At 40.4% G+C, this 19,405-nt stretch overlaps 1 protein-coding gene across 1 annotated transcript in view; it reads left to right on the top strand.

Annotated features, from left to right (window-relative positions):
• Window positions 1-19,405, top strand: part of LOC121946406 (histone-lysine N-methyltransferase PRDM16-like) — a 129,647-nt gene that overhangs the window by 108,916 nt on the left and 1,326 nt on the right. The window lies entirely within an intron of this gene.

The following is a 19,405-nucleotide window of genomic DNA, read 5'->3' as shown; positions in this document are numbered from 1 at the left end:
AGGAGATGGATGCGTTTTATAAAGAGCAGCGGGGGAAAGACCGTGACGATTCATACTGAGATGAAATGAATCGCCAGAGGAGAAATGCACCATGGGCACAACCACTGGTGGAAGGGTCACTCTTACATAGACTATGCTCTATAGTGTACATGCACAAATCACCTACATGTCCATATGTGTGTGTGCTTGCAGGTATGAGAGAATAAGCCGCTGTGCACATCTGTTTGTGCCTGCGTTTTTATGTGGACACTGTTGGCATTGTCTCCACTGAGTGGAGAAGCCCTGCAGGCTCAGTGGGCGCCACTTTCAGCTCCCTCCACCGTATTGCCACAGATCAATATAGCTGAAGTCATCCACCTCCACACACTCGGCCTCTGTAATCATTCCCTTCACTGTGTTCTGCTTCACTCCCTCCATCGGCTAGGTTGTTGTTTATCCTATTATAGCCCTAATTGCCATGCTTATGGTAACCTTTCTTCAGCTTGCCACCCCCTGCACTAAACTAATGGGTAATGGCACAGGAGGGCTAATGCAACCAAGCTAATTTGGCTGGGCTTATATGCCCACATGGACACCTCAGTCAAGCACAATGCCCACGTCCATCATTCTCTTACTGTCTTTTTTTTCTCTCTTTCTCTATGTGGCTTTCCTAGCATTAGCACTCAGTGCGTTGTGTGGCTCGGAAGCAGGTTGCTGCTAATGAGTTACCTCAGCGCTCTCAGTGCTATGGCTTTTTAATTAGTGTCGTGGCGCTAAGTGTCCCACACGGACCCTTCCCGAGCCCCCTTTCTTGTCATCCATCACCCACTCCTTTTGTTTGCCTTTCATTTACATATATGCACCAACCTCAAATTAGCCAGTGCCTCTTAATTGCACGTATGGGGAGGTGAATGGATGGTGATATGGTGGGGTAGAGGTGCAGTCAACATGTTTACCTCCTAAATACCCCCAAGGACCACTGAGCTCCAGCACACGGGGAGGTCATAGTGAATACGCCCCTCTGGCTAAAAAGATCCATTGTGCTGTTTGGAGTAATTAGTACAACTAACAAGCTAAAGCCCACATTAAGAAAGATATACTGTACACACAGAAACACACACACATACACACACACACACAGAAGCTGTACAGAGATTAATTTTCTCCATTTTATTGTGGTTACAAAATACATGCAAAATGTATATTCACGATGCCCTCAAGAGCTGAAAATTTGTCAAAGAGTTACAAAAGACAAAAAAGTTGCTGTGACCAATAGAAATATTTCTTTTTACATTCAGGATGGGTTCTTTATGCCATCAAATTAAAATATTATCCATTGATCTTACAGTCTATCAAATTAATTCTGCTATGGTTGTATTGACTCCCTTTGGCTAAACGTATCGATTGTTAGTCAATAATAGAAGATAAAGATGTCTAAGTGCTGAGCAATGAAATGCCAGACCTCAAGTGTCCTTAGTGTTACTGATCATACTCAAACAGCCGCATAGATCAGCTTTATTTATTCTCTTCATCTTTTTTTTTTTGTTTCCTTGTTGTTGGGTGAAATCCTTGCATCTCCAAATGCACAGTTTTTCACAGGCTTCATAAAAAAGGAGGATTGGGGGGGCGGGGGGGCGGGGACATGTTAGTGCTTCAACTGAACATGAAAACTCTTTAAAATTGGTCAAATTTGAAATACTTTTTTTTAACTCAATTGAGACGATCTGTGTTAAATTCCATCACTAGTTCCATCACTTTTTTACAACTTGTGGCTAACTGTTATCTTCTGATAATCTGTAAGCAGATTCATACAGAAAAGAAAGGCATTATCAGTGATTAACATGAACAAAAGGTGTCAAAATGTCAAAATGTACTACATCAATCAATCAATCAATCAGATTTATTTATAAAGCACTTTTAAAACAACCAGAGTCGACCAAGGTGCTGTACAAAGAGAATAAAAATAAAAAATAATAAAAATAATAAAGGACAATAAAATAATAGAACTAAAAACAGCATAAACAATAAAACATAATTAATAAATAGGCTAAAAGTGTACTGCCCGTCGTATCTATGCACATGTGAAGCAACAACCCTACGTGATGTTAAAAGCTAAAGAAAACAGATGGGTTTTAAGAAGGGTTTTAAAATCAGACAGTGAGGAGGCCTGTCTAATGTGCAGCGGCAGCTCATTCCAAAGTTTTGGAGCCGCAACAGAAAACGCTCGATCCCCTCTGAGCTTCAGCCTTGTCTTGGGCACCCTCAGGAGCAGCTGGTCAGCTGACCTGAGAGACCGGCTGGGTGTATAGGGGTGCAGAAGCTCAGAGAGGTATCTACTACATGTATCTATACGTGACCATACATGTGATTTCTATGGTTAGAAATATTATCTGAGGCAAAAAAAAGGAGGGGAGTAAGCATTTGGATCCACATGGTTGAGCAGCAATGAAGAGCTCTTGCCCTCCAATGCACAAATAACTGAGCATCTCCCTGCTTTATGAACACAGTAAATTGCATATGTCATATTTTCAATCAGCCCTCTGTCAAACAGCACATTGTGTATCTTAAGAGAACAACAGTAATACCATGTTGTGTCCTTTCTCCTCTTGATTTTTTGTGTTTGACATCTCTTTCATATGACTGTATCCAACAGCCTCACCGTGTGAGGTATATCGTTGTGTTTGTTCCCGATGTTGATTGGCCAATTATGCCTGATTGTGTTCCTTGAGGGAAGCACTCTCCAAGAGTTGTTAGTGAATAGCCAAATTATGCCTTAGCTTTTAATATGACCATGGGGAGCCAAGGACCACTCCAAAAAGTTTCTTTTTTTTTGTCTTTGTAAAGCCACAAGTAACATGTAGTGACAGCATTATTAGTCAAAGGATAGTTTGAAAGTCATTGTTATTTGCTAGTGTGACTTCTATGGCACTTGGATGCCGTGGGGCGTTTGAGCTTTAATGAGAAGTTTCCAGGTGGGAGTTAAAGTTGGAATTGTGCCCTTTGTCTGTCCTTCATGACCCCTCTGTATCCTACCTAGCTCTCACTGCATGTTGCAGCTCTGTTATTGCTCCTGCACTAAAAAGAATAATACACAATGAATAATATATAACAGTACATTACATTTTAATATACATGCATGCATAAAAACCCCCAAGTCCATGCACAAATAAATTGTATGCAACTACAAACACAGACATTTACTGTATGCCCATTTAGAGCGCTTTCCCTCTGCAGCGTTGGCATGCCTCATAACTGTAACTTAAAGGAATATTTTACCTCCAAAATGACGATTTGTGTAACAATTACTCACCACATGCTACCTTGAATTCTTGACAAAACTTCTTGCATAACATCTGTTTATAAACTGTCACACAACTGGGGCAGTATAATCCAAGTCTCATTTATCAAGTTGTATGCTCAGAACTATTTCCAGGCATGCTACTCTCAGGTGGAAGCATATTTTATTATTGCAAAATTTTAGCAAAAATGTTAGTGTTTGGGAAGTTCTGAGCATAGAACTGAATAAGTGAGACTTGGATTATACTGCCCAAGTCATTTCATTTACTTTTATTCATGAAGAATTTTCACCTTTTTTGATTCTCCGTTCACCGTGTAGTCATGCAAGAAAAACATTTTCTTCACAAATCCAAGGTAACGCATGGTGAAGAACTGATATACAAATGTTCATTTTACAAGCAAAGTATTTTTTAACTCTCAAACACAAGCAAACATCCAGGAGAGCTGTGCTGTAAAAGGATAAAAAAAGTTTCTGATGACCAGTGATATTAGGAACCTCTACATTTGTCTGTAAGCATCAAGTCTTTAATGGTGGTTGACGCTGTTGTTTAGTTCAGTTGAACGGGCCGAATACTCAAAAGCAGTTACAGAAGTGTGTGTGTGTGTGTGCTTGATAGTGTCGTTAGTGTTTGTGTGATTGTGTGTGTGTGTGTGTGTATGTGTGTGTTGTGTGTGTGATGAGCTGTAAAGAAAAGGATGTAGTCTGACATGCTTGAAGCATTAATAGAGCAATATGTTGTGTCACCCCCCAGTAATCCTTCTCCTCTGTTTCCTCACTCTGTGTGTGTGTGTGTAAGTGTGTGTGAATAAATGTGTGTGTGATTGATGACACTACTAATGGTGTGTCTAAACACTGGCAGCCCAGTTATCTCTTATCTGGCAGAGGGGAGAAGGCTTGTGTCAACAGCTGCTCCTCCTCCTCATTTATATCCCTTTATCCTTACAGACTCTCTTCCTCCTGCGTTTTTTTTCTTCTCACAAATTAAAAGCTCACACAGCTTATCATCATGATTGCTTATCACTTTTTATTAGCCTGTTAAGCAACTAATAATGATATCACTAATTAATCAATTTGTTTTTTAATTAATTTACTTAGTGTATAAAATGTAAGAAAAAATAATAACAAATGCCATTCCTGCAGTTGAAGGAGATGTCTTCATATTTCCTGTTTTCAAATATAAACCAAGGGTTGAATTAATATGTAATATGTAACTGTTTAATTGATTATTTTTAAGCGCTATTTGTATGTTTTCCTGGAGGTTTCCTGCTGTTTAAGCACTACACTTTACAATCCATCTCCACCCTCTGTGATTTTTCCTTCATCTATCCTTTAGCTCATCTATCCCCTCAACAGCTTCCTTGCTGTTTCCAATAGCTTTAAGGCCATAGGAGATAGGCTGGCTCTCAAGCCTCCTTGTGCAACTCCACTCTGGGCCCCATCTCCACCATGGACCTCAATCACCTTAATGCGCCAGTTTAGCCATTAGCTTCTCTAAGGGGGGCCCATATCCATCCATCCCTCCATATATCCCGTCATACATTAAAGGGCAGATTGATAGCCATCAGCCAGGCCTCAGCCACTGACACACTCTTAATATTGTGTCTAACACAAACCAGATGGCTGCAGGGCTCTTCTGCAACACACACACACACGATACAATCACACACTGCTACCCCCAGCCTATTCTACCGTTTCTCTCTCTCTCTCTCTCTCTCAGGAGAGGGGATGAGCGTTCTTAATTAAAAGTTGGATATATGGGCCTCTGGGTGGAGGTGGTCAAGCAGGATCCATTACCTGCACATTGGGGCCCTCCAGAGCCAAAGTTAGGGTGAAGGCTTAAGATGACAAGCTGGGGGATGGGACCACAGCGGTGTGGTGAGTCTGTGTGTGCCGCATCCTGATTTAAACAAAAAATTAGGGATAGGAAAGGAAAGGAAGTAGTTATGGCAGTTTGAGCATGAGGTGGTAGCTGGGAGCGCTAAAGCTAGCGCTGAGCCCGGCTCAGGCCAGGAGGTGCGAGCCATGATCTCAATAGCTGTATTGTGTTCACACTTGAACGGTGGCCAAAAACCCTGTGAAATATCAGAGCAGAAAGAGGGAGAGAGAAGTGTGGAAATGAAACAATGGTTTACACAACAGTGAAATAGGTCTTTTCCTCTGTTTCTCGCCAGCAGGCCCAACACTCAGAGAGTAAGCTTTATTGGCCCTCATGTCCTGGCTAGTCTCAGACCCCGGTAGGGCAAAGGAGGGGAGGGCCTACATGTGTGCAGACAGACGTAGAGGCTATGTGTTGGACTGAGAAACGCTCACATAGGCAGACCTGTGTTCAGCAGCCACACACGGAGCACAGATGAGAACACACGCATTAAAATATTCTTTGGTAGAGATGACAATAGCCAGATATTCCTCTAATCCTGTGTGAGGAGAGTAAAATGTCTTGAAGCATCATGTATGTCTCCATGGCTACTGCAAATCCTTCTGGGCAGAGCACGTCTCTCATATCCTCCAGAGAGAGTAGTCAAGAGTTAGAATGTGTTTTGTTTTTTCTCTTTGCTTTCTTCCTTTTCAAAAGGAGAGGAGGGTGGACTCATATGTTTAACGGATACAACAATTAACTTGATCTGGCAACAAAAATGATGTGCAACAAAAATAATTATTAAGGCTGTCTTTTTGCATTTCATGTTGTTTTAATTTAATCACAGCAGCTGTTGGTAAGGATTTGTACATTCAACCTTTATTTCTAAAAGCTTAAAATGCTTTTTTCCTCGAGAAAACAATAGGTTTCTCTCTGCATCAGGTATATCCATGTTAATGTGTATTCCTTTGGGTTTTGTTTAATAAATTTTAGCCTAAATATGGCACTGTTTTTTTCTGGATTTGGCTTGGATTTTCATAATCTGCAAGGAATAGATATGGATGTATTCACAGTAGTGGATTATGTTTTTAAATTGAGGTAGCCCTTTAATTACAGAGTGAGCATACTTTTTTACAGGTTAATGGTTGTTTGGAGCCTTAATTTTGCTTAGCCAGTAAGTTTTTTACCAATATATATCTACAATTTGTCTGTCTTGAGCTAGTCAGCCGAAAACATTCCCAGTTATCCTGCTTTAACATTCAGTACATTTCTGCTGCTCATGGCATGTGATTTACTACCACAGAAGCAAATAAATCAAAGCAAGGCATTACGTTTACTGCAGAAATAGCTAAGACACAGTCATCTATAAAGCAGTCAAGATCAGAACTGGCACATTTTCATTTCTCAATGTACAAGAAGATTTTTATTTTCTTATTTAATACCAATTAACTTAATTGGTAAATGGTAAATGGACTTGCATTTGTAAAGTGCCTCCCTAGTCTTTCAACTTCTGAAAGTGTTTTACACTTCATGTTACATTCACCTATACATTCATACACTGGTGCTGAGGCTGCCATACAAGATACTACATGCTCATCAGTTAAATATTCACACACATTCACATACCATTGGCACATGACTGGTATGCCCACAATGGTCAAAAGCACATTAAGGTTACTTTGCCAACGGATACCTCGACATGTAGCCAGGAATCAAACTGCTTTTCGTACACTTTGAGGATGATGAAATTGACAGCCTGAGCCACAGCCACCCTGACTTTTTAATTTTTTTTTTTTTTTTTTTTTTTTTTTTGTCAAAGGACCTCTGCACGATTTTCAGAGCATATCTATGATTAACAAGTTGTCTGCACATGGCTCTTAACTTAGAGTTCCCTTAGCCAGCAGCTAGCAGCTACAGTGCCAACAGTGGGTATAGTGGTAACAATGAAAACAGTGCTGACAAAGCTACCAGTGTCAGCAGTACACTAAAGAAGTATGTAAATTGTAATCCTTAGAAACTCAGATTACAACACATACAAAGGTAGTAGCCTCATTCTCTGCTCAAGATGCCATTACTCAGCTAAATCTTTATAAAGCTTTATTTTATTCTGTTTTTCATCATCAAAAAATTCTAGAAAAAAAATAAGTCTTACAAAATAGGGTATAACCCTAATACGACGAGGCTTATGTTTTTTCCATTACAAGTATATGTCACTTTTTATCATTTGTAAATATCTTGATTGTGCAGTAAATCCTTTATTTTGGGTCATCACACTGAGGAGTAAAGCCTGGCCACTCACTACAGGTGAGGAGGAGGAGGAGGAGGAGGAGAGAGGAGGTGGTGAGAGGAGAAAGTGGAGTCTGGTTGTTAGAGTAAACCAAGAGTTCTGCTCAGATGGTTCCAATAAGTCCCGGCCTGCAGCCACACAGGGATTCTGCCACATGCTGTCCTGGCCAGCTGCCGTTTTTTTCAGGCACCACTTTACTTCACAAAGCATTTTTTGGCAATTTGAGTTCTCAAATTCAACCCTGTAAAAGCCCAGGTGGAGTATGGGTGATGACTGGGTGAGAAAGACAGAAGGAGACAGAGGGGTGACAGAGTGTCTGTCACTGTCTTGCTGGTTGTCTCCACTTTGAATGTTGTGTACGTTTCTTCTCATCTCCACTCTCTGCTGTCCTGCCAACTCACTGATCTCATAACACACAAGGACGCTGCAGCTTTCTACAACGTAAAATGACATTCCACCAAAAAGGGAAATTTAAAGAAGATGGTTGGAGACAGTTGTGACATCTCCTGTTTTGTGTCAGTCTCCTTCTCTGAGATTCAAAGAATGAGGTATTCGATGGGATAAATGTTGAGGTCAACGTTGATTTGATACTGAGCAGGAACTGACATGCAGAGGGAAAAATACTCTTTAAGTTAATATTGAAAACCCCTGTTGTCTGCTTTAGATCACTAGAAATATGTTTGTAAATGAATGGTTGTTGTCACTGTGTTTCTGTGTCTCTAATTCTCGGCCTCTTTCTCCCTCCATCATTCTCCGTTGTATCACAAAAGCAAATGTTGTTGAAGGAAGTATTCTTTTATTGGGGTGTTAATAAATAATTGATGGTGTTACGTGCTCTATAAATTTGTACCAAGCACCACTTCCCTATTTGTGTTTGCACAGTTCCAGGAATTGTCCCTTTTTGTGTTTCACTTCCGATGTCAGTCGCTAGAGTGGAGGTCAAGTTGTGTCAGTGTTGAATGCAAGCTTCCTCGCCTCATTATTATTTGCCATTATTCTTGGCATGTATGCATTACAGTTGATTGATTTAGTTGCTTTGATTGAACTCAGAAATTTTATTTTACACCCCTATGATATATCTATTTGAGAACTTAAAAAAAAGAGAAAGCTATAATTGCAGACTTGAATTACATGCTTAAAGTTTGAGATCCATACATTTTTCACCTTACTTTGATGTTTCATTGAGTAAATATATCATGTTTTAAATTCCAGGATAACCTGTTGAAATGTACAGATTATTGGTTCTGAGCTCATTGCAACAATTCAAAACTCAAAAAATTGTGTACTGCAATGATATGACAACACACACATGCACACATACATGCACATATTTTCTCTAGAACACTACAAGTATGTGTAAAATATGACAATTCCCAACTCTGGTGACCCCAAACAAGAATTTAAGACATTAGAAAAATTCTGGAAAATTGTGTCATAAACTCATAAAAGCCCTGCTCATAGTGGCTATACATACATGTAGTAATCAGTGTATAAATTTATGTTTGTTTATGTGTGCTTGTGTGTCTCCTCAAGACTCTCCTCAAGACAAGCCCAGCGACACAATCAAGCATTAGTGCCTGTAGCCCAGTGATACTCAACTTATGGGCCAAATCTGGCCTGCAATAGGTGGCCGTAAGAATGGTATCGTAAATTTGCCAACAATGGAAAACAAGTGCAATTGAAATTCACCAATAAACAACCAGGCCTCAATGAGCCTATTAAACAATAAAGTCAATGTTACCATAAGAAAAATCACCAAATTCCCTCCCGCTACAGTTACATAGGTTAGACATGCTGGAGATACACTGATGGGCTGTCTCAAGAGTCCAAAGCGGCTTTCCTCCTGGCCTTCTTATATATGCATAGTTAACACGTGCTATCTTAGCAGCAGTGGCTTAGATCAGACACTGAACTGTTCAACAATCCCAACAAACTGACACCAAAACAGCTCAACTCTGTCTTTTTAATACTCATTATGCCCAATTCACATTTCACACAGAAGCAGTGTGTGAGCGTCCCTGGACCTATTGTTTTTTGTTTTTTGCGGTGCCAGTGTTAACAAGTTAGAGCATCTACACTGCCTGCATGAGAATGGCTTGTCAGGCATGTCTCAGCTGCTTTTCAGCCACGGCACAGCTACAGAAACAGTGGCATGCCAATTTTTTCATGCCACGCGCAGCTGAAATAGATATTGAAATAATTGCAGGACCATGTTGTTGACAATGCAAGAGCTTGTACAACTTCATAAATGTGTGGAATTCGCACCTTTAAATGTGGAAATATAGTACTCATAGCAACAGGCAGCCCTGCAGAAGCATCACAGCCACTACGCTGCCAACATGAACACCACAAGCGTGAAACGCGCTGCAGTTCGGCAAGGTTGCCATCACGCACTGCTCATGCATGCAGTGTAAATCGGGCATTAAGCGTTAGCTGTAGGATACTAACAGTCAGCCCCAGGTGGACTCTCACCAGCAGTCCCCCAGCATGGAGCTCGCACTCTTGCAGCAGTAGTCTCATGATTAACAGAGGATGTGACAGTGGGCAAAGAGGTGCTGTGCAAAGCAGCATATTGCATGTAGCTCTGCAATGTAGTAAGATTTTACCCATATTAAATAGTAAATATATAAGTAACCCAGTTGTCAAGGACTTATCACAGACCATTTTGTAATTTACAATGAAAATAAATTGATTCACACTTGTTTTTTTTTGTACTTTGAATGTAAATAAGGTGCCAGAATGTGATTAAAAAAAAGCATCAAGATAGAGCTTGAGCATTTTGCAAAAGTGGCCTCCAGGCAAAGCATGTTGAGTATTGTAGCCAATAAACAACCACTTTGCTCACTGTGCGTTCCTTTCGGCCGATAAACACATAGTTTACTAACTCTGCCTCCCTCTCCGTAAATATTCCACCAGTTTACTCACTTTGTTCTCTTCTTGAGCCTGCTAACAATTATTTTAAAATGTGATAAATGTTCTTCATTGATCATTGGATTTCTTTGACAGAGGCCAGCATGAGAAAATGTTTCCTCAGTCTGGGTCTCACTGAGTTCAGTGTGTGTGCTCCTGTTGGTCACACACACATGTCTAGCTGTTAGCATTCAAACAGCACAGACAGAGTGTGTGACCCTGATGTACTGTTCATATATTTTCCCATTTACACTGCACCTGCTTCACTATAATGAGCCAATATATCTGCTCACTAATTGCCTTAAATACATATCATAAAGCCTGGCCTGTCCAACAGTAAAACAGACATAGCATGATGGTTACCTCTGTGCACACACACATGTATGCCAAACACATCACATGCACATGGAAACACTGTACACAAGCAAAAAGTCATGCACGTAAACACACACACTTGCACGTACACACAACGCATACAAGATGGCATACGCACACATTTACACAGACACTCTTACACACTCTCATCCAGCCTTTTAACAAGAGGCTGTAAATAACACAAAGCCATTTCATTAACGAGGTCCAGCCTGAAAACCCACTGCCTCTCTTCTTTTAAAGTGTGCACGCTTCCTGTTTTAAGTTACACTAACCTGGCAACCCGACACATGGCAACCTGCTCATTCAGATGAGCTGCAGGGGTGCGGAGGCGGACATGGTGGTGTGATGCTAAAAATAACAGATGTTATAAGTGGTTGCACACATAAAAAGCTCCTCTCCTGTTTGAATTAGACAAATAAGCAACCCAAATTTAAAAAGATAAGTAAAATAAATTTTAAAAAGTTTTTTTTTTTGTATATCTCAAAGGCAGATTTGATATCTGGCCTCCTCCTGCTGGAAAAAAGAAGAGTAACCAATTTTCAGCAACACTATGATAATGTAAAAATAGTGAAAAAGTCCTAACTGATAACAGAATAATAAGTTGAAATGTATTGAAATATATTGATGTAATAAATGTATTTATTTAGTAAAGTCACTGAAACTAAACGATGCACTGCTGTGGAGGGGTCAGCAAGAAAATGTATTTGTAGCCACCTAAAAAAATCAATATCACTTTAAGTGTACGCTACATTCAGAATATTTTCAGTTCTTGACCTTAATGTCACAAAGTGATTTCCAGTGGGAATACGAATCCGTTGTTGTGCTTTCTTCCAAACCAGATTCCACTGAGAAAAACAGTGATTTAACACTGCTGAACACGGGAGCTGTTGGTCTACTACTGATTGTAATTGCTATTGATGGTGTTATTGTGTGACTTTTGTGTTTAGGTTAGTTCGGATTTGCCAAATTCACAAAATAACACTAACTAACTTTCTGTTTGAAGCGGTTGTAGATGAGCAGCTCCTGTGTCCAGCAAGGTAAAATTACAGGTTTTGTCAGTGGAGTTGTCAATGGAAATAAAAATGTAGATTCATTCATCCTGCTGTCATTTTACTTGTATTGTCTTCCAAAGTCGACAATGAAAAGATCCCTTTAAAGCTTAACCAGGGACAAAGACTGCTGATGAGCTATAGCTAGATATCCTACATGCTGTGGTTGCACATAAACAAATTAAATTTTAAAATCCTTAAATGTATCATTGCTGTCAAATGAATGGACAAAATAAAACAATCATCATAAATCACAACATTGCCTTGTATCCCCACCTGCATAGGAACTGTTGTTCAAGTTCACAAAGTCAGACAGGTCAAACTCAAACAAAATGAGATTTGACTCCACAATGATTTTGGGAGTGTGGGAGATAGACACTGGAACTTTTCACATGCTGTTCTGACTGTGGCACATGCACACTCACCACAAATGATAGCTGTGTGACGGCGACTGTAGAGATGCTGATTTAAGAGAAGCAAGTTGGGTCATTAGTGAGCCTGGCCACATTCTGACACTCACAATGCATGTACACACACACACACACACACACACACACTACAGCCCAGATGGCTTTTACAAGGCCCCAGGCCCTCCCCGGCCTGCCTGCCTGGTTTTTAATTATGTCGATGGCTGCCCAGCCCAGATAAAATGGGTCACATTTAACACGCCTTCACTCACCTTCACACACACCCCATACCACTCACACACTGCGAACACGCACTCCAACACCTTGCATACATATTACCAGTCATACAGTGAACACACACAGAAGGTGCAGACACACAGGTTTTCTGACCGAGACAAACAATAAATACGTGATTTTCAACACAAGAGCTAATGCCTCAGTAAAAGAAAGTGTGCGTGCGTGCGTGCGTCCCTGCGTGCGTGCGTGCGTGCGTGGATTTACAGCCTCTTTTCCTCTTTAGCTGTCAGTAGATTGCCAGACATGGCTACACAGGTGTACTATTACCAGCATCAGTAATTGGCCTTACACATGCACATACACACACACACACACACACACACACACACACACACACACACACACACACACACACACACACACACACACACACACACACTGTATTTTTAAAGGCCCAATCTAATCTCACAGTATGACTTCTCCTGATGAAACACGTTGGCTCTGCTACTGATTCTCTTTATTTGGACTAAACAAATGTTCACAATTTAAAAAATATATATTTTTTTTACATAATTCATTTTTAATTCAACAATGTGCAAGCGACAGCTATATCTGTAATTTGATTATTAAAATTGTTTGGTTTAAAATTTGTACATAATAATTAAAACCACATTATCAGAATGACTTGAGCAAAGTCTTTTGAAGTGTGTACATTTTCTCACATTTAAGAACATATTTGAATACTATTTGAATGTCATTTGAATTTAGCTGAACAAACAAAGTCTAGGCTTCTGCATGACTGTTACAGTTAGTTTTGGTTGTGTGTGTGTGCAGGTGGTTTGGTGTCTTTTTGTGTATTTACAGTAGACCATGTAAAGTCAAGAATGAGGAATTGTTGTGGTGAAACAAAGAGAGGAAAAAGAAAATTTACAGTATCGAGAAAAGGACTCTCATGCCCGGGAAAATTTAGATAATGAAAATAAATGAGTCATAATGTCAACCTCAGCATTAGAGCACTGCTGAAAAGAGCAAATTTCCCTGGACTGATGAATGTTTCCCCTCATACTTCATATAATTTCAATATGATTCTGAATTAACTAAACTGACGGGAAGCCTTTCTGAGGAATATATCAACTCTCCTGCATCTTTTCTGGTGTTTGGTTTCTTCCACATCAATTTTGCATATTTTTTTTCATTGTGAAACAATATGTTTTGTGTGCTTGCATGTATTTTGCTTGCTGTTTTCCACTGGTTCATATAAAGGTCAGCAAGGGTTTCAGTTTTTGAAATGATGTTCAATCATTTCAAGGCCTCTGATTGCACATCACATTTTGTAAAGCTGTAAAAGAAAATTCTGCAATGCAAATTTTATTTTCACATTCTATCTCCATCTTTTTTTCCACTACAAGTTTGTATCAACAGTGATGTTAGACAAAGACTAAGAAATAAAAGCTGCTTTTGTTCTTGTTCTTCACATTGAGTCCAGATTTAAAGCACAATTTTGATTTCTTGTGTAACTTCATTGTAAATATAATTTGTGTACAAATTTCATTGAAACATTTTCCCCACATGCACATTTCTTATATTATTTCTTAGGCTTATAAAAGATTATATGCAGCCACTGGCTTTGAAATTATTTCTGGACATCATTTATTCATTTATTGAAGTTTATTTAAGCGCACATCTTTCTCCTGCTCATCTTCTTTCTTGCATGGACTGCACTACTATTATTTTCATCAGTGTTGTGTGCATCTCTCCTCCTTCATCTTACTCCTTATCCTCTTAGGTTTCACTGCCTCCCCACATCATCCTCACCCACAGTCCGCTGAAGTTAATAAAATATGAATAATCTCTCTTTCTCTCTGTTTCTTTTTGCCTTTTATTCTCTGTCTTTTTCCTTCCTCTCTCTAAGAGAGGGCTTACTGACAGGACCCCTTGTGTGCCTGTCCACCTCTCACCTCCACACACACACACACACACACAAATGTGGATGAACACACACTCATTTAGACTGTTGAGTGATGTGGCAGGGTAGGGTCATCTCTGCAGGCCCCCATCCATCACACCCAGGCACACACACGCACACACACACACACGTGAATGTGCACATACACGTTGAAGGCTGTGGGGATCTGTACTCTGTCAGCTGCTTTATTAGTCCGCCTGTGTGTGTGTGTGTGTGCGTATGTGCATGTTAAAGGGACCTCCCAACTGGAAACAGACCCTTTTCCAGAAAGGATACACACTCTCACACACACTTCTTTATTTCTTGTTAGTCGTCCTGCACCTTAATTTGCAACACCTCTAACAACCAGCTCCGCAGCCCACTTCACAGCCACTCAATCTGTCACTGTCACTGCTCTGTTTCCATGACTGGCCCTCTCGTTGGGGTAACACAGAGCAAGTGTGTGTGCGTGCATGAAATCCTTGCTCTAACTACCATCTTATATTGTGTTTTTGTATATGTATGTCTGCAGAGAGGAGGGAAGTTTAATTTCCACTTCTGCTCAACTACCTGGAGAGTTTTCATTCCAGGCTGCCCCCTAGCTGCTTCAAGGAGAAGTGCATACTTCTGCATTTTTGGATTCCTCATCTCTCTCTGCTTGTCTTTCTTTGAATTTTCACATATTGTCCTTCAGCAAAATTGTGGAAAAAAATCTGAACGTGTCTTTTGTGTTATTAACTACCTGAATCTAAAACAGACATGTTTAAAAGACTGGATGACCATTGTTGCTCATCTTGATACCCTTTGATGTGACAGCAAAACAGTGTCCGCTGAACCATGTATAACGTACAATAATACATAAAACGACAAACCTTGCCTATTTCTCAACATGGAAATCATGCATGGACAAGTCAGAATGAAGTTGCTACATTTTTAGAGTTTTGAAACTCAAACACATACAAATACATGAGAACTAGGGTGTGTTCACACATTGAAACCTGAGGCAGTGCAACAATGCACTAAGATCACACTTCATAAAAATATTCCTATAGAGACACACTATAATCCAGCAGTTATGTCTCACATGGTGTAAGTCTGCTTCTATCTCCGTCTCACATCAAAATCACAATCACCACTGCGCTCCAAGCTGCCATTTCCATTTTCTGCCCTCCGTCAAACAGAAAATAATATGTACCTTGTCACCAACGTCTACCCGTACAAGCAACTTTCCTCTACTAATTCAGCCCTGCACGCCACACACATCCGTCAGATATAACTGGCGGAGGAGAGGGCATGCCGAGACATCCATTAAAGGTTCCTAGCTGTCAAAGGTTCCCCTTTGTGTTGTGAGGAGCGATATAAGTGTTGTGCTCTTATCAGAGCTTCCTGTGGAGTTTGCTCTGCATCCTGTCCACTCAGAGCTGCTTCTCTTTCACTGAAGTCTTATTGTGTCAGTGCTCGTGTTGGTACATTGGTGTTTGTGTGCGTGAGTGTGTGTTATCATGTGAGTCATTTTCTGATGTTAAAAAAATAGAACTGTCGGTCAAGAAATTGATTTATTTTGGTGTAAATCAGTGATATAGTTTATAATGGGCACTTTGGGTCTTACCTTTACTGTTTACCCTCAGTTCCTCCTCCAAATTAGATTAAGCTAACCTAGAGGTTGGTTTAAACCTGCTTGATTGCCTAATTGCTATTTATATGTTGTTTTATTGTCTTAAATGTATTTCTAGCAAGTTTGCCGCCTTCATAGACTGCACCAACTAACATGGTAAATGAAATTTTGATAATACTGATAAGAATGATCAGCAAAAAGATCCAAAAGGTATTAAACAGGAACTACCCTTTTTTATGGAGAGAAAAGAAACAGCCCAGTTGTTAGAAGGAAATGTTGGCGTTATATGTTTCTGCAAATCACAAAGTTACATTTGCATATTTTATACACATTATGTCAGCATTTCAAAAGTTATGTAATGTATGAGCTGACTGTCATCAGGAGGTGGAGGAGATGGTGTATAATGTGTTACCTGCCGGGATACTGCAGACCTGCTTTGTTTTAGTGAGTCATTGCTGTTTTTCCAGTGGATTTTTAGGCTCCATTGTTGTTGTTTTTTTTTGTAACACATTAGTGAGGATAGTGACAGTTTTTTTTTTCTTTTTACAAAGTTGTGGCATTTCCTGCCAAGGTTGTGGCCTGAAAAAAAGTTGTAAAGTTTTGTTTTAAAGTAATGTTTTAAATGTGTTTTTTAAGAGACTGTATTTCCAGTGGGGAATGTGCCCCCAAACTGGGTATTTTAAGCCAAAACATGATGTTTTCCTTAACAAAGACGAGTGTTTTTTCTACCGAAACCTAACCATGTTACTTGCAGCTATGTTGAAACATAAACTTCCAACGTATCCGCTATATTATATATGCAAAATGTTAAGATATTTGTGGTTTGCAGAAACGTTTAATGCCAACATATTTTCTGCCCATTGGGTTTGAGGAGATTGTTGGACTGAGGAGATCAATAAATTGGCTTGGTGAGTCAAGTTGGAAGTGAATCGTTGAACTGCCCAAATGAACAGAATGAGTCAGTGCAAGATGGCTATAATTGGACATTAGCTGTTGAAGAACATTTTGAAAATATAAAAACAGCATTCCTATAGTGTCACAATTTCTGTTTCTAGCCTCTGATCTGAAGGACAAAAAAGAACTTGAGGGCAAAACTTTGAGCAGCCTGGTTTGCTTTGTTTTGTTGAAACCCTTTTGCACATGGAGCTGATGATTTCCACCCGGTCCTCCTCGCCCCCTGTGACGTAGGGAGGGGGGAAAAATGAAAAAGAAAGGTAAATAAACAAACAATCAGCCACGGGCTTGTTCTGGCTCTCCTTCTCTGTTGCACCCCATTTGAAGCCTTATAAATCAGGCTTCCACCCGGAGACAGGGTGTTAGCAGGCCTCCCAGACAACACACACACGAGCATGTGCACATACATAACGCACACAGGTCTGCAGCTCATTAAGCCTGTGATCAGACCCTTGGATGTGTGTATAGGAGAAGGGGGGAACCAATATGTGTGTGTATGACCATGCCCAATACGTAGGCATGGCAGTATTCATACGTGTGTGTGTGTGTCAGAGTCCTGTTTCCCCACCTCCCTTCCCACACCTATTCCCACTTAAGAAAAGAAATAATCTCACTTTGACTCCACCTGGATTTCAGCTTTTCTCCACGTGTTCATAAAACATGTACGATACCTGTCACAGCTCAACGGTAATGACAAGTGCACACAGCCTGCAGAAAAGATATTAGGCGGAGTAGTAGGTGTGTAGGAGTGGGTATGCCTGGTTAGTTTTCAGTGACTGTTTTCACACATAAAATAAAGGCCTGGAGTTGATCAAGCCAAGTTTTTAAGTTGTAAACTGGAGGCAGAAGAGGCAGTAGCTGTGGAGAGTGAGGAATGGATAGTTTTTATGTTAAAGCTCTTTCAGTGGACATTTTCACATTATTTGCGTCTGAGATTCACAGTATGAATTATAGAAAATACATTACGGGAACTGATGCGTACAGTCTTTTTTTCCACTCCCACCATCAGCAAATGCATTTACATAAGAAGTAGCCACAGTTTTGTGGAACAGGGTGTTAAAACATAAGTTAAGGTTATTATTATTTTTAGCCAAGGCACTAACTGGCATTGTTATTTTAAAGCAGGTGAATGCAGTGAGAAGGGTAAACTCACACCTTGGCTCAATGTAAAAACATTTCTGTTACCTCACATGCATTTGGCTGAAATGGTTGCCGTATTTGTACAAACAAGCACACGGCAGCTCTTCCACACCTCCAACCAGACCCTTTACATATTTACTCACCAAACTTGGCACCTGCACCCCCACCCACGAAAAATACACCCTCTGCACGCGCTCACCCAGACAACAAGAACATGACCATTCACACTTTACGAGCTGGGAAAAAAACCACAAACATGCCTCTAGAAACTCAGCCAGTTAAGAGAAGTTCACGAACTTTGCACATCTAAAAACGTCAGATGGCTTGTTGGTTCTTCTCCATCACACCTCGATTTCCTTCAGCAGACATTTGACTGTGATTAGGAGATCCGAGAGTCAAGCTAGAGGTCAGCACTGAACTCGGGTCGGGCTGATTGGAAGTTGTAATTAGAGGACTTGCTCTGTCTCAGGCCAGTTTTCCCCTGAGGACTCACACAGGCTCAGTATCAATGTGAGGCACAGCGGGGAAATTGGAGCTTCACCCCCCAGTTTGGTGGTGAGGGTGGGCTCAGGGTTTTCAGCAGAGCTGCCCCTAGATTCACCAAACCACCAAACTCCACCACAAACACATACAGTAAATACCAATACACATGCACAAATGGACTCAAAAGAGCCAAGAGTAGAAAGCAACATTTTTGGCTTTTTAAATATATCTAGTGTCTGTGAAATCTCTGCTGTTGCACTATTTTTTTGCCTCATATCTGTTTTTTTGGCAAATTTGAGGACTTTTTCATTTCCCATGATTCAAACTATGTCCTAGTTTACACTTCTGTTAAGATTGAGGTCTTATTTTATATGCAAACACAAAGCATTATCACTCCTTTGCTGGGTTTCCCCTCATTTTTGTTCCACAATGAGCCCCTCTTCTCTCCTCCTCCTCTTCCTCCTTCACCTCTACCTCCATCCTTCATTCTCTGTGAGAGCAGGTAACATGAAACCCGCTCTTGGAGTCTCAGGGGGACGTAGGGGTTACAAAGGGTGATCAATATGTGCCAGAGAAAGTCTTTAGACAAGTGAAAGAAGCCACAGTTTGTCTACTCCCTCCTCCTTCTGCCTCCTCTCCCTCCTTTTTCCTTCTTCTTGTTGGAATTGACAAGGTTAGGTGGCCCTAACACCCACTGACATGTTGACTGTGTGTGTCTTTGAGCTGACTGACATCAAACTCCTGGCACGGCCTCCTTATACCCCGATGCATGTTTAACTACCCACAACCTCTATGCAAAATGTCATTTACAGAAATATTCCAAGTGAAATGATTGTTTGTTTGAGGGGGGTTTGTCCCTTTAATGATATCT

This window comes from Plectropomus leopardus, chromosome 8 (genome assembly GCF_008729295.1).
Source record: "Plectropomus leopardus isolate mb chromosome 8, YSFRI_Pleo_2.0, whole genome shotgun sequence".
NCBI lineage: Eukaryota > Metazoa > Chordata > Actinopteri > Perciformes > Serranidae > Plectropomus > Plectropomus leopardus.
Note: the sequence above shows the minus strand (reverse complement) of the source record. Positions and strands in the feature narration are given on the sequence as shown.